Genomic DNA, 17,549 nt, shown 5'->3' with positions numbered 1-17,549 from the left:
TCTAATACCAGCATAGATGTTATGGCATCAGTTATCCATTGTGCAACTTGGTGACTGCTGTCATACTTGCTCCCCCTTGCAAAGGATTGTTTAACAATCAATTGTTTATTTAAACTACTACAAGTAGTCTTCTTGGTCCCCTTCTGGGATGAAGATCCAGCAGCAGCAGGTGTAGTGCTCAAGGATTCTTCTGAGGTATCCTGGATAGAAGAGGAGTAAGTTAGCCTTATAAAATTGGATGCAGGACTACTTCCAATCATGACTGAGGATATTGTTGATGAAGGTGTTGGTAGTGGAGATGGCACGTGCAGAGAGAAGACAGCTAGCTGATGCTGGACTGCTTGTTACTTTTTTTTGCCAAAGTTTATAAATTTGGCAACACTTTTGATAAATGCGCTGCAGATGATGTAACCTAGAGGAGGTTCCTAGTTGGTTAAGGTCCCTAACTCTACTTACTCTGGCCTTACATATGCTACGGATAGCTTGACAATTGCAATTGTTGTCCGGATATGGGTAGAAATAATTCCACACATAAGAGGTGGATTTTTTTGTCTTATGCCCAGTTATGAAAATTGGCTTTTTCTTATCATGGGAAACAACCTTTTCCACTGGTGCCTGATTTACAGAAACAACATCCTCATCATCAACATCCACAGCATCAGCATCCATAATAGCATCAGTTACACAAATATCCCCCTCATCCTGGTGCACTTCCACAGAATCATCCTCAATTTCTGTGTCAGGGAAGAAAAACTATAAAAATATACAGTGTAAGGGTGCTGTCATGTGTTGGTTATCCAAGCAGCTGCTAAATAGGAGGTAGTCGGCCTCCTAAACAACAATAGATAAACAATATGCAGCGCTGATAGTAAGTATAAGATAACAATTTAATAAAACATTAAAACCAATGATAGAGAGATTGCACTCTAAGAACCCCAATAATGAGTGGGTATAGTACGTACAAATATAAATCTATAGGCATAAATCTAAAAACCCTATAGGCACAGGATATCTCAGTATGGGAAAATATGTGCACTGGGCAGAAAGTCATTTTGGGTGGCACCAAATACCGGCCTGTATTCAGAGTGGTGAGGATTCCTTTAATTAGCGATGGTCTCACAAACAGCAATGTGTCCAACGCAAGCAGATGGAGCCTCGTGATGATCAAGCTGGAAATATTGCACAAAGTCCCAAGTTTTTAAATGCGTTGGTGATATTTACCCTGGCTCTTGGCACCTGTCACTTTGGATATCAGCACCTTATCATCTATTTGGGCACCATTTGGACTTGGGACTTTGTGCAATATTTCCAGCTTGATCATCACGAGGCAAGTATTGGTATATCTGTTGTCAGATATACCAATACTTCACGAATGACAGGAGACGGGCTTCTTCGGGAATTCCCATGGGCCGGCAGCCAATTAGAGGCCACTTTACATATTACGACCACTCATTGGCTGCGACCTGTGTATAACCGGCTAATGAGCGGCCGCTATATGTAAAGCGGCCTCTGATTGGCTGGCAGGCCATGGGATTCCCAAAGAGGCCCATCTCCTGTCATTCGCAAAGTATTGGTAAATGTGACAACACATATACCAATACTAGTCCGGCATGGATCGGGTCACTCGCTTTTTTGTTTTACCAAGTCCGTGGATTCTACGGAGACCGGTGCAAGGACAGAGGTGAGTATAGCATCTTCTTTTCAGGTACGCCATTGGATTCTACTAGAGAAGGGGACAGAACAGCTGGCAACAGGTAAGTATGTGTGAGTGAGGTAGGTAGGGGTATGTAAAAAAGTTATACTTTATACAGTGTGTGAGTGTTGGGGTTTCTTAACTATTTATTTTACAGTGTAGTTCCACAAGTGCCAAAGGGCAGGCATGCTGGCACCTGTAGTTCCACTGTAAAATACAATAGTTTATCACTATTTTCCTCACTATTACCTCTGAACCCACAGCCCAGGGGTGCAGGGAAGAGCCCCAGGCTTAAGTCTAAGCCTGGGGTGTTGAGAGAGGTGGAACCCCTTTATTGGGGGGGTCCCCATATCCCCTGAGAATCCCGGCTTGGGGTGCAAATGCTTTGGCTGGGGTGACTCGTTGATAGGGTTCCCTGGCTGGGCCATTACACCCCAGATGGATTTGATCCTGGTGCTGGTTTTAAATAGGGAAGCCTCTATGCAATTTTTATCCCCCTATTTTTAAAACCAGGACTGGCTCAGCAGCCAGGTGCTGGTTCCTAAAATACGGGGGACCATATTCAATTTTTCCCCTGTATTTTTAGGTACCAGGAGTGGCTGAGCAGCCTGGGGCTGGTTATGTTTTTTGGGGGGTGACCCTACGTCATTTTTTACAGGAATAACACACAAGCAGCCCTAAAATTAAAGGCTATTGGGAGAAAGTGCATAGGTTGATTCTACAGGTCACAAATGTTTCCATTCTCCCGTGCTTATCCTTTTCCCTCCTCTGTTGTGATAAACTCACCCAATCTCTTATTAGGCACATTCTCAATGCTGCTAATTGTGCTATAGCATCATCTTGGAAAAAAGTGGCTCCTCCGTCCATGGCTTCCTTGCAGGGCTCGATCTGGCATACTTATAACGTAGAATATATCACTAGTCAACTCCATGAAACTGTTATTAAGTTTTCAGAGACTTGGGCTCCTTGGCTAGCCTATCAGGAGACGCAATCCTAGCCTAAATATGGCCTTTCGGAGATGACTCCCCATGCCAACTTTTCCCTTCCTGTCCCTCACCCCCCTCCTTGTTCCTCACTAACACTTCCTCGCTTCCCCTTCTCTGTGTTCCCCTTTGCCTTTCTATCCTTCTTTTCTGATAGTGATATTTTTTACCACCTCTAAAATAATTGGGGATCAATCTGTTTTTTAACGGCGAAGCTCATCTGTGTTTTTGCTATATCTGATGTGGCTAGGAATATTTTTTCATTTATTGTCATTTGACTTTTCTATGCCAATGTATATGCAGATATGCCTTATTTGCTGTACCCTGAAAAACTCAATAAAATCTTTTTTTTTTTTTTTTAAAACCACACACAAGCAGCCTTCACATATCTCACTGATATGTGCAGGCTGCTTGTTCGGAAGAGTTAGGCAAAGAGAAGACACTGCAAACTCTGGTGAGAAATCTCCTTCAAAACTTGCTACTCAGAGGAAAAAAATCTCGATTTGCTTCACCATCGGCCAATTTACTCTCACTACTTAGTAAATTTGCGAGTTTCAGAAGCTTGAAATCACCCGAGTTTTGGCGATGCAAATTGAGTTGAAAAAAAACTTGATCAGACTCAAATCTTAGTAAATTTACCACCAATGGAGCATACACACGGTCAGATTTGTCAGATGTGTCAGATGTACGATTGAATGATTTGAATGATTTGATGAACGATTTGAACTATGGATGATTTTTGACTGCATTAAAATGAATGGAATCGTCCAAATCTGATGCAAACACATCAGATGTCAGATATCGTTATCTGACCATCGGGAACGCGCATCGTTCATCGTTCAGACATGTCAGATATGTCAGATTTTCCTTCAGACATGAACGATTGAATGATTTTTTTATTTTTTGTTGAGTAATTATTTTTATTAAGAAATTTTGCATATACAAAAACAAGAACATTAAAAAAAAAAAAAAAATTTACCAGCAACATATACAATTATTAATGACATAAAGAAACAAATTGCTATACAATCACATAAAATATGTGAAATAATATCAAATATATGGAACAAGTGGAAATTTGCATATCATTAATATACCAGAAACATTGTCACATCCCAGAACTGTTATATAGAACTCAGACAGATTAACTTGGGGAAGCATATCTTGAATCTAGCCAACCGGCCCAAATCTTTTCATATTTAGATTCTGCATTTCGTGTTATATATATATAACGTTCATGTTGCACAGTTAGTGCAACCAAGGACACCCAAGCCTGGAAGTCAGGACCAATAGGGGCCATCCAAAGTCTTGCTATACAAACTTTAGCTAATACACATAAATTTATCGCACATTGCAATTTATATTTATCATCGTCTATAATCCCAAGGCAACAGAATCTTGGAGTAAGAATAGAATGAGGAATACCGGTATCAGATACTGCACTGAGGACCCGACTCCAAAATAATTGCACTTTAGGACATTCCCATAGCATATGCCAAAAGGTTCCAGAGGCTGTACCACACTTTGGGCAAACATCCGAAGCCCTCCCTCCAAACTTCACCAACCGGGCTGGTGTGAAATAGGTTCTATGAAGTAGAAATAGCTGAATCTGCTGGAATTGAATAGAGGCAGTAGATACACGAGGACAAGCAAGTGCTCCACTCCACTCGTCATCAGTGAGACCACCCAACTCCAATTCCCAACACTGTTTCAAATGAGACAAATTAGAAGCATGATGATATGATATCAAAAATGAATATAAACAGGAGAGTGTCCGTTTAGGGCCTAAATGTACAAGAAAAGATTTTAAGGGGGAGTGTTGCAATGAGAGAGTCTTACTAGCAAATTGAGTATTCAGTGCATGGCGAAGCTGTAAATACCTAAAAAAATAAGTAGATGGGAGTTTAAATTCGTTCACCAGCTGAATAAAAGATTTAAGAATCCCATCTTGATACAGCTGATTAATCGTAATAATACCTTTACTACCCCAAATCTCTCTGGCATTAAGAGAAGAAAGTTCTGACAGCTGTCGGGAGCCCCAAAGAGATGTATCTGGGTCAATCTCACTAAATTGTATTAGTGCATGAGCAGCACGCCAAATTCTCAAAGCCTGCAAAACTAAAGGGGGACCGTTACGAGTGAGCGAAGCACTGAATAGAGCTTGTAGGGGTGTATGTCCCGCTGACACCTGAGAAACTAACAGAGCCGGAAGGGAGTCAACTGAACCGTCCTGCACCCACAGCCGCAGATGAGCCGGTTGCGCTGCATAATAATAGTATTGAAAATGGGGAAGTGCTAATCCTCCTGAAGTCCTTGACCTAGTAAGTACATCCAACTTTATTCGAGACCGTTTATCTAACCAAATCAGGGAAGAAATTATACTGTTCAGCTTCCGAAACAATGATTTAGGAAGATAAATTGGGGCTTGTTGAAAAATATATAAAAACTTAGGTTGCACTATCATTTTAATTAAATTGACCCGTCCTGTTACTGTCAGGGGAAGTTTGCACCAGATTTTAATCCTATCTTTCAAATATGAAAACAGAGGCAAAATATTCAGACGAGAATAATCCTCCATAACATTAGACACCCAAACACCCAAATATTTAAAGGAGTCAACCCAACGTAGAGGTAGGGAAATTAATGGGTTAACAGGAAGGCGTCCTCTAAGGGGGAGAATGGAGGATTTGTCCCAATTAATGGCAAGGCCAGAATAATTACTAAACCTGTCTATCACCTGCAGAACCAGGGGCATAGCAGTCACGTAGTTCCGGAGGAATAATAGCATGTCATCTGCATATAAAGCTATTGTATCCATCCTGTTACCCAGAGTAAGGCCAGCGATATCAGGATGTGTACGCAGAAGACACGCCAGTGGCTCAATAGCTAAAGCAAATAGGCTCAGAGACAAGGGACATCCCTGCCTAGTACCTCTGGACAATGCAAATGAGGGTGAAATGAAACCATTCACAGAGATACGAGCAGTTGGCCTGTAATACAGCAACTGAACCCATCTCAGAAATACTGGACCCACACCCATACATCTCATGACCTCCCATAGGAAGGGCCACTCCACTGAATCAAATGCTTTTGCTGCATCTAGAGAGACTACTACAGAGGAGGACCCTCCACCATGAGAAGCCTGGAGATGAGAATAAAGACGCCTGATATTAATAGATGTCGACTGTCCCGGCATAAAGCCAGTTTGATCCGGATGTACAATCTGAGCAATAACCTGATTAAGACGGATTGATAGAATTTTAGCGAGTATTTTTGCATCCGTAGATATTAATGAAATAGGACGGTATGCATCGGGAAATTTAGGGTCCTTCCCAGATTTTGGTATCACAATAATGATAGCTTCAGACATGGAAGCTGGAAACACACCTTTATCATATAGATTATTAAAGAGATCTAAAAGTTGCGGTATAAATAGACCAGCATGTTTCTTGTAAACCTCCAAGGGGATACCATCAGAACCAGGAGACTTACCACCTGGGAAGGAGTTGATAGCAATCTCGACCTCTTCTAGTGTAAGCGGGCCATCTAAAAAGGACCTTTCCTCATGAGCCAAATGTGGGAGACCAATTGCTGCTACATAGGACATCAGATCAGCCGGAGTGCAAGACAGTCTAGAGCTATAAATATTTTAATAAAAGTTAAGAAAGGTGTCAGCAATGTCAGAGGTGTTGGAAACCAGTAACCCATCTGCAGTAAATATTTCATGGACAGCTGTGGAGGGACGGTCAGCATGGACTAAGTGAGCAAAAAAACTGCCCGTTTTATCTGCAGACATATAGTGAGAGTGAGACTGGAACAACAGCCGGCGGGTATTCCTATCAGTAAGATGGGTAGTCCAAGCAGACTGAGCCGCCAACCATCGGAATCGAGTCTCTTCAAGCCTATTTTGTAAATATTCAGACTCCAGTAAACGGCAAGTATTCTCAAGTTCAACCTCCTTCTCTCTATAATACTTTTTAAGGTCAGCAACCCGTTTAAGCAAAGTCCCTCGCATAAAGGCCTTAAATGCATCCCAAATTACTTCAATTGGAGCAGAACCAGCATTATCAGTAAAAAAACTCCTCCAAGCCGCTTCAAGTTCCGAACCTGCCCCCATCTGCAGAAGCCAGGAGGGATGTAACTTCCATAATATCTGCCCTCTTGGACTATTCAGGTCCACATTCAATATAAGGGGAGAATGATCTGATATACCCCTTGTCTTATACTCCGCACCAGATATTTTGGGAATCAAACTAGGGGAGACTAGAGCCAAATCAATTCTGGAGAACAAGCAATAAGAGGAGGAAAAACAGGAATATTGTTGCGTCCCCGGATGCTTCATCCTCCAGGCATCTACCCATCCCAAACCAGCCACAAATTTAGCAAATCCACTCTCACCCCCCACTAGACCAGTCGTATGGACCTCACACCATTTATCTAAAAGGGGATTCAGATAGTTGTTAAAATCACCTAAACAGATCACAGGGGTAGCAGGAGACAAAGCAATAAATTCTGCTGCTTTTTTTAACACCTCATATGAGAATGGAGGGGGTATATAAACAGCAAGTAAAAAAATAGGGACAGTGTGAACCTTACAATCAAGAAAGACATAGCGCCCATAAGGGTCAATCCTAACGGCGTTACATACAAACGGTACCGATTTTTTGATGACAGAGACCCCCCTTGAGGACGAAGTGTGTGAGGCGTGATATGCCCACCCCACCCAGGGACGTTTAAGAGATAAAATCCTGCTTCCAATCAAATGAGTCTCAGTAACACAGGAGATGTCAGGATCATATTGTTTAAGCATTTTCAACACTAAGGATCTTTTTATTCTGTCATTGAGTCCCCTCACATTCCACGTAAGTAGTCATACCATAATAAAAATAGAAAATATCTAAGGAAATGGGAATAGAGATATAGCAAATTTCCAAGCGAAAAATAAAAAATGTGTGACCTGACAGCCAGCATATACATAATAGACAGAGAAAAGCAAAAAAAAAATAAAACAAACAAACAAACAAAAAAAAATTAACATTCTAAACAAACCTAGCCAACCCCCCTCCCTGTATACCCCTCTGAACCTAGGCATACTTGGATCCCAAAATTGCAACTGCCTAAAACTAAAATAACATAAACCAATTAAATTCCCTACAAGTAACAGGGGCAATGAACAAAAATAGCCACCAATACATGGGAGCTCTCCATTAGATACTGTGACAGTGAAAGCATTCAACTTTTTGTATATAGAAGAAATTACATAGACTACCCTCCTACCCCAAGGCAATCGGGGACCTCCAAGATAAACATACAATAATAGACAAAATACTTGCAGAGTTGTCGCCTCTGGAATCAAACAGATAGTTATAATCTGAAAAGAAATTACAGATAATGACACGAAGTGGATATTATATCAGAGGTATTTCAATCAGGAGCTAGCTGTCCATTGCCCGGGGCATAGCGATCCAGCCAGACAGCCGCCTCACGTGGAGAAGTAAAGAAGCGGGTTTCCCCGTCAGCAACCACACGCAACTTTGAAGGAAATAGCATGGCGTATGAGAGGTTCAAGTCCCGCAGTCTGCGTTTAATGGGAAGAAATTTAGCCCTATCTTTCTGGACCTCTACCGCAAAATCCGGAAACACAGAAATGCGCACTCCGTTTCGTTCTAGCGGACCTTTAATATGGGCCAGCCGTAATACAGTGTCCCGATCCTTATAATGCAGGAATTTAGCAATGAACGTGCGAGGCGGAGTACCAGGAGGCAGAGGTCTAGATGGAATTCGGTGCGCCCGCTCAACTGCAAATTGAGAAGAAAAGGACTCCCTGCCATAAGTAGTTGAAAGCCACGTCTCAAGGAAGGATTCAGGCGAGGAACCCTCCTCTTTTTCGGGTAACCCAACGAATCGTATATTGTTGCGACGAAGTCTTCCTTCCATGTCAGACAGCTTGCTTTGCATAACGGACATCTGTTGACACATATTAGAGACACGTTCCTGTAAAGGATCATGCGAGTCTTCCAGTGAAGAGATACGAGTTTCAGCTTCCTCCATACGCTCACGGATGCGTTGCATATCTTGACGGAGCAAAGAGACGTCACATTGCACCTTTCAATTTTATCTAATAAATGTTTGCCATTTACTGTAACGGCATCCAAAACTTGTTGTAAGGTAACTTCAGGAGGTGTCGCATCTGTAGAACCTTGAGAGCTCTCTAATGGTGCATCTTTGGATGCAGATGGAGGTTGCGGCGTAGTGGAGCATGCAAACCGCTCCAATTTAGCAGCCGCGGCTGCCTGACCAGTTTTACCCATAATATGGGAAAAAAATGGATTGCACTGTCAGTACTGAAGCTAGTATTAAGGATAGGCACACAGTATTAAATATGGCTGCCAAGCAGTGTGGGCCTCTACAGGGTGTAATAGAGAGATGTACCTGTAGCCTGTGATGTGGGGAGAGGCAGTTCTTCTATGCAGCACCTGCTAGTTGCCAGCTGTATAAAATTTGGCTGAGTGAGAAGTCACAACAGGAGGGATTCACCCGGGGAGAGGACAGCAGGCTCAGCAGTGGTGGGAGAGAATGGCTTCCCCAGAGTCTGGAGTCACGTGGGCGGCAGCTACCTCAGCAGGCCGCTGAGGTTAATATAAGCAGGAGTGTAGGAGGCCACAGCAGGGGAGCCCCATCCGCAGCAACAATGAGGGAATACGTTCCCCTTCACCTCACCTCTCCTAGAGTGAGAAGGGCTTACATCATCATAAGAGGCAGAAGAACATGCCTCACTGACAGTTGCAGAACCACCACTCATAAATAAAGGCCAAGGCCTTAGCCTTTCCTTGCCACTTCGTGTGGTGAATGGCATATTGGCAATTTTATGTTTTTCTGCTGCCAACTTTGATTTTTTTTGTTGTTTACCACTGTAAAATATTGATTCTTTGATTTTAGATGCCCTGACTTAAACCTTCTATGCCCTTGGGCATCAGCTTTAGATGACGTAGACACTGCGGGGATTCAAAGGGCTTTGTTGTACGTGAACAAACTCACTGTGGAACAGCACACAGAACAGTACAAGTAACAACAGTATATTTTTTAAACTTTATTTTATACTTATTTTGTCAGCTGACACTGCTTGGAGTCGCAAAGCTTATGCAAAGTTAGTGAACGCAGTGGGCGATGGCCTGAGTCACTGCAGCACCAGTCTGTGACTGGACAGGGAGTGGTTGGACACAGTCAGTGGATGGACAACACAGCACAGCCACTGGATGGAATAGTACAACAACAATTATATTTTTTTACATTTTTATTGACTTGTTTTGAAACTTTGTTCACAAATGACACTGCGGTGTGACGCCACTTATGTGAACGCAGTGGGATACAGCCTGCAGCATCACAGTGCTTATATGGATACACTGGTGTATGGTCTGCAGTGTCACAGTGCTTATACGGATACACTGGAGTATGGCCTGCAGCATCACATTGCTTATATGGATACACTGGGGTACAGCACACAAAAAACTTTAACTTTTTTTTATTTTTATTTAAGACAGCACAGCACACCCCTGGATGGACAGCACAACCCTGGATGGACAGCACAGCTGTCCGCACAGCACACCCCTGAATGGACAGCATACCCCTGGATGGACAACACAGCACACCCCTGGAAGGACAGCACAGCACACCCCTGGATGGACAGCACAGCTGTCCGCACAGCACACCCTTGGATGGACAGCGCACCCCTGGATGGACAGCACAACACACCCCTGGATGGACAGCACAGCACACCCCTGGATGGACAGCACACCCCTGAATGGACAGCACAGCACACCCCTGGATGGATAGCACAGCACACCCCTGGATGGACAGCACAGCACACCCTTGGATGCACAACACACCCCTGGATGGACAGCACAGCACAACCCCCGGATGGGAAGCACAGCACAACCCTGGATGGACAGCACAGCTGTCCGCACAGCACACCCTTGGATGGACAGCACACCCCTGGATGGACAGCACAACACACCCCTGGATGGACAGCACAGCACACCCCTGGATGGACAGCACACCCCTGAATGGACAGCACAGCACACCCCTGGATGGATAGCACAGCACACCCCTGGATGGACAGCACAGCACACCCTTGGATGCACAACACACCCCTGGATGGACAGCACAGCACAACCCTGGATGGGAAGCACAGCACAACCCTGGATGGACAGCACAGCACACCCTTGGATGCACAACACACCCCTGGATGGACAGCACAGCACAACCCTGGATGGACAGCACAGCACACCCCTGGATGGGCAGCACAGCACAACCTTGGATGGACAGCACAGCCCACCCGTGGATGGACAGCACAGCCCACCCGTGGATGGACAGCCTGGACAGCACAGCCCCCCCTGCTTGGACTCAGAAAATGGCACCCATCACCGTGGGGAGGGACTTATACGCAATCCAGAACCTACGAGAATCCAAAGCAGGATCGATAACTTTTTGTCTCGCCTTGAATTTAGGGTCAGGTGAGAAAACCCGAGCCTCTCGGATCCGGTCCGGAATACCGATGCTAGGGCGGGTCCGGTTTTCTGAGATCTCATCTCAAATATATGTGTGTGTGTGTGTGTGTGTGTGTGTGTGTATATATATATATATATATATATATATATATATATATTGTGATAGGATCACTGGTAAAGTGGTTTGTGGCAGGTACATTTGTCCCAGATTCCTGTCTTTTGTGTTTTAAAATCCCCAGGAGAAAGTCTGCAGTATAGCAGGCTTGAGTTTCGGCTTTTTGAAAAGCCGGTTTGGGACCTGGGGGTTGTGGGTGAGAGGAGAGGGAGGGCTCCACCCACAGCCACTCCAGGTTTTGGTTCTCTTAGCCTGGTAACAGGCTTGTTAAGGTTTCCACCTGAGAGTGGCCAATATAAGCCTAGTGTGTTGAGGGCTGATTGTCTCACCTGGGAAAGCAGACAGGGAGTTTGCTCAGAGACACTTGGAAAACCTATCTGTGAGTACTGTGCTGTGCTTTGTTGCTGGCGAGGGCATTAGGCTCTGCCAGGTTCTGGTAGTGAGGGAACTACCTGTGAAGTTAGTGCCCCGACAGGGCTAGGATTTACATTTATGTTTTCTTTATATTTCTGTCATTGTACAATAAAGACTGGCGCCGACCAGCTTGTACTTGCATCCAGACTGGTGTGCTGCTTCCCTGCTGCTGTGTGTGTGTGTAAGGAAGGAGTCCTCTACTCAGGATAGGGACCCCCTAACCTAACTGTGTCACAATATGGAGGAGAATGCGGGCAACCACACACACTGAAGTTGCATCGAGAGGAAAACTTTCCGTTTAAAAATTAAAGGGACAGACACCCAAATTGTGAGTGTGGAAATAACACTGTGTCCTTGAAGTCCCATAGAGGAGGCGTCAGCCAATGCTCAGAGAGGCAAGGTTCCTTTTCCAACCTGCACCCCAGAACAAAATGGAGGAAATTATTAAGGCCTTGCTCCAAGCTACAGCAGCTCAGCAGGAGACAAACAAACTTCAGCAGGAAGCTACAGCAGCTCAGCAGGAATCCACCAGGGTGCAACTGTTGGCCTTGGAGACAGCCCAGAGGCAACAACAGGTCGCCATCGAGGAAACCCGCCAGGCCTTAGCGGAAAACAGCCAGGCCATAAGGGAGGTGGTACAGCACCTGGTCGCCCGGCCCAGAGATGTTAATACTGGTCCTCCCACCACCACCACTCACTCCGTACGAGCCAGTCACTTCCTCCAAAAGATGACTTCGGGCGGTGGAATGTACCTAAGACTGAGGGTGTAGAACCTGGAGACAGGCCTGCCAGGCCGGGAAGGTTCTTGCCCCGTAAACGACTAGACATTAATATGACTCAGTGTTTCCGATGTGGTGGCTTCGGCCATATTGCCGCTAATTGTGCACTTACAACTGAACCTATGCAATGTGATACTGCTCATGTCTACCGCAGGGGGTCTTTCTTTGCACAGATAGCCTGTACGGCTGACCGGCAGGCTGAGACTGATAAGCACATGTGTGTACTCATTGTAGATGGCAACCGAGTAGAGGCACTGTTAGACTCTGGTAGCTTGGTGACACTTATAAAAGCTGAGCTGGTGAACCCCTTGAGGCATACAGGGAAAACTGTTGGTGTGACCTGCATACATGGGGATACTCGATATTATGTTATGGCTGAGGTGAACATCGAGACACCATGTGGCTCTGCTATAGTTTCTGTGGGTTTGGTGCATGGTCTGGTGTACGATGCAATATTGGGGAGAGACTTTGCTCACTTCTGGAAGTTGTGGGAAAGCCGTTTTGTTCCAGAGGTGAACAACCCCGATCCATTTGAGAAGGTTGTCGATGTAGTGGAGGAGGGAGTTTCTTCTGAGTCAGAGTTATTCCCTTTTTCTACTATGGTTGGCGAACTAGAGAATGCGGAACGTGACGGTGGCCCGCCAACTGATGTGCCTCCCATTGAGGTGGGAAGTGTTGTTGGGCCAGGTGATCGTCTGCCTGATTTAGAGGTCAGAAGAGAGGTCTTTGCCGTGGAGCAGTTGAATGACCCTACTTTGGTAAAAGCCAGGGAGAATGTAAAAGTAGTTGATGGTAAACCCGTAGACCCTGATAGTCCTTTGTCCTATCCCCACATGGCAATGTGTCAGGATTTGTTATATCAGGTGACTAAGAAGGGGGAAGATGTTGTGGAACAACTAATAGTTCCCAAAGCCTACAGAAGAACAGTGTTGGATCTGGCCCATGGTCATATAACGGCAGGCCATCTAGGGGTAGAGAAAACCACTGAGCGAATAATGCAGAGGTTTTTCTGGCCCGGGCTTCATAAAGAGGTATCTTACTTTTGCGCATCCTGCCCTGAGTGTCAGTATCATGCTCCCAGGCCACATTTTAAGGGTCCACTAGTTCCATTGCCTATCATAGAGGTGCCGTTTGAAAGAATAGCGATGGATTTGGTTGAACCCTTAATGAAGTCTGCCAGGGGACACCAGTATATTCTGGTCATAATGGATTACGCTACCAGGTACCCGGAAGCGATCCCGTTGCGCAATACGTCAACCAAGACCATTGCCAGAGAGCTAGTTCATGTCTTTAGCAGGCTGGGTATACCTAAGGAGATACTAACTGACCAGGGTACACCATTTATGTCCAAAGTCATGAAAGAGTTATGCCGACTGTTCAAAATCGAACAGTTAAGAACTTCGGTTTATCACCCCCAAACCGATGGGCTGGTCGAGAGGTTTAACAAGACGGTAAAACACATGCTTAGGAAAGTGGTCAACAAGGATGGTAGGGATTGGGACTACTTATTGCCGTATTTATTGTTGGCCATAAGAGAAGTTCCCCAGTCCTCGACCGGGTTTTCACCCTTCGACTTGTTGTATGGGAGACACCCAAGGGGGTTACTAGACATTGCCAAAGAGACATGGGAGGGGCAGTCTAGTCCTTACAAAACGGTGATTGAGTATGTTTCTCAAATGCAGGAGAGAATTGCTGCGGTAGTGCCGATAGTGAGAGAGCACCTGGAAAAGGCTCAACAGGCACAGCGGAGGGTATACAACCGCAATGCTCAGTTATGCAGCTTTGCTCCTGGGGACAGAGTGTTAGTATTGGTTCCCACTGTGGAAAATAAACTTTTGGCTAAATGGCAAGGGCCCTTTGAAATCTTAGAAAGAGTGGGGCAGGTCAATTACAAAGTTTACCAGCCGGGGAAAAGAAAGCCGGAACAGATATACCATATAAATCTGTAAAAGCCCAGGAAAGATAGAACAGTACTGTCGGCCGTCCGAGACCCTCCAGTAAGTCCAGGGCCCTTAGTTCCCGAAGTGACAGTGGCAAAAACCCTGTCGGCAATTCAACAACAAGAGGTCAAGGAGTTTCTGATTAGAAATAGGGTGCTGTTCTCTGACGTACCTGGGAAAACCTCGGTCATTAAACATGACATCATCACTGACCCAGGGGTTAAAGTTAATCTAAAGCCCTATAGGTTACCAGAAGCACAAAGAGAATCAGTGTTGAAAGAAATTAAAAATATTCTAGAGTTAGGGGTTATTGAAGAATCACATAGTGAATGGTCAAGTCCCATTGTGTTGATTCCAAAGCCCGACGGGAGTGTGCGTTTCTGCAATGACTTCCGAAAGTTGAACAGTGTTTCAAAATTCGATGCCTACCCGATGCCAAGAGTGAATGAACTGATTGAGAGACTAGGGATGGCAAGGTATTTAACCACTCTTGATCTAACCAAAGGGTATTGGCAAGTACCGTTAACCGAGAGCGCCAAACAAAAGACCGCTTTTTCAGTGCCAGAGGGCTTGTTTCAGTACAAAATGTTGCCCTTCAGACTACATGGGGCACCTGCTACCTTCCAAAGAATGATGGACAGGATTCTAAGGCCCCATAGACGGTATGCGGCTGCTTATCTGAATGACGTGGTCGTTCATAGTCCTGATTGGCAAACTCACTTACCCAGGGTACAAGCAGTGTTGGACTCCATCTATAAGGCAGGTTTGACAGCCAACCCAAAAAAGTGTTGTCTAGGCATGGAGGAAGTAAAATATCTGGGATACACCATTGGCAGAGGCCTGATAAATCCTCAGCTCAATAAAGTTGATGCCATACAAAACTGGCCACAGCCTCTGAATAAGAAGCAGGTGAGAGCCTTCTTGGGAATTACGGGGTACTACAGGAGGTTTATACCCAACTTTGCCACCATGGCAGTCCCACTGACTGACCTGACCAAAGGCAAACAAAAAGTCATGGTAGAATGGAGTCCTGAGGCAGAGAAAGCTTTTCAGGAGTTGAAAGTAGCGTTGTGTTCCCAACCAGTCCTGATGACTCCTAATTTTGAAAGGGAATTCATAGTACAAACCGATGCATCAGAAGTAGGTATAGGAGCGGTCCTGTCCCAGAACAAGGAGGGTGAGGAACACCCTATTTTCTATCTTAGCAGAAAGTTGAATATACATGAGAGAAACTATGCCACAGTGGAGAAGGAGGCATTGGCCATAAAGTGGGCATTAGAGGCTCTCAGGTACTACTTGGTCGGAAGAAAGTTCAAATTGATCACTGACCATGCCCCACTGAAGTGGATGTCTGAAAATAAGGACAGTAATGCGAGAATTACAAGATGGTTCTTGGCGTTACAAACTTTTAAATTTTCAGTGGAACACAGGCCAGGAAGCCAGCTGGCCAATGCTGATGCGTTGTCACGCGTTCATTGTTTGGGGGTTTCAGTTGTTCCGCCCCACAGGTCGAAACAAAGGGGGGGGATATGTGATAGGATCACTGGTAAAGTGGTTTGTGGCAGGTACATTTGTCCCAGATTCCTGTCTTTTGTGTTTTAAAATCCCCAGGAGAAAGTCTGCAGTATAGCAGGCTTGAGTTTCGGCTTTTTGAAAAGCCGGTTTGGGACCTGGGGGTTGTGGGTGAGAGGAGAGGGAGGGCTCCACCCACAGCCACTCCAGGTTTTGGTTCTCTTAGCCTGGTAACAGGCTTGTTAAGGTTTCCACCTGAGAGTGGCCAATATAAGCCTAGTGTGTTGAGGGCTGATTGTCTCACCTGGGAGAGCAGACAGGGAGTTTGCTCAGAGACACTTGGAAAACCTATCTGTGAGTACTGTGCTGTGCTTTGTTGCTGGCGAGGGCATTAGGCCCTGCCAGGTTCTGGTAGTGAGGGAACTACCTGTGAAGTTAGTGCCCCGACAGGGCTAGGATTTACATTTATGTTTTCTTTATATCTCTGTCATTGTACAATAAAGACTGGCGCCGACCAGCTTGTACTTGCATCCAGACTGGTGTACTGCTTCCCTGCTGCTGTGTGTGTGTGTGTGTGTGTGTGTGTGTGTGTGTGTGTGTGTGTGTGTGTGTGTGTGTGTGTGTGTGTGTGTGTGTGTGTGTGTGTGTGTGTGTGTGTGTGTGTGTGTGTGTAAGGAAGGAGTCCTCTACCCAGGAGAGGGACCCCCTAACCTAACTGTGTCACAATATATATATATATATATACACACACACACACACACACACACACACATATATATTGCAAAGGTATTCATCACCCTAAGAAGTCAAAAGGTTTGTCTGTGTTGTAGATGACACAAATTGTTCCTGATTTGTCTACAGATTGAAAAGACAAAACAAAACAAAAATGACAAATGCTGCTTAGCATAAATATTTAACCCCTGTGCTATGGAAGCTACAAGTTTACACATATAACAGATATTGCCCTGACAGATGGATTTCAATTAGCCTATACTTGTGCATCATTAAATTCATTACAATTTAGATTTTATGGATAAACACCCTAATTCAAATAACACTTGTCATACTCCCTCCTCCCAACTCTGTCCCTCTCTCCTGTGTCCTCTGGAAAGCCAGTTCAGTCTATAAACAACTGGTCCCCATCCATGACAGCTTCATCTCCAACTCTTTGAATCTCCCAGCCATCACCAAATCATGGATTTACCCATCTGACACCACTTCTCCTGTAGCTATCTCCTTTGGGAGCCTCACATTCTTTCACACTCCCTGGCCTGTGGGTTGCCACAGTCTTGGTGTTGGGGTACTTCTATCGTCTGGTCACTCCCACCAACTCTTACCTTCTAAACTCTCCATTTTATTCTTTCCATTCAATGTTCATGATATTCACCTCTTCCAACTTCCTCGTGTAGCTGCCTTTCTTCGTCCCCCTGGACTTAGCTCAAAATTCTCTGATAATTTTGTTTCTTACTATACAATACAATACACTTTATTGTCATCAACAACAAAACAAAACATGTTGAATTGAATTACAAACACTACTGCATATAAAACAAGCCAGCGAAACAATCCCTTAATACTCAGGTCAGTGCATTTTGACAGTTTAACA

Source organism: Taudactylus pleione, unplaced genomic scaffold (genome assembly GCF_031769625.1).
Source record: "Taudactylus pleione unplaced genomic scaffold, aTauple2 ptg000138l, whole genome shotgun sequence".
Taxonomy (NCBI): domain Eukaryota; kingdom Metazoa; phylum Chordata; class Amphibia; order Anura; family Myobatrachidae; genus Taudactylus; species Taudactylus pleione.
Note: the sequence above shows the minus strand (reverse complement) of the source record.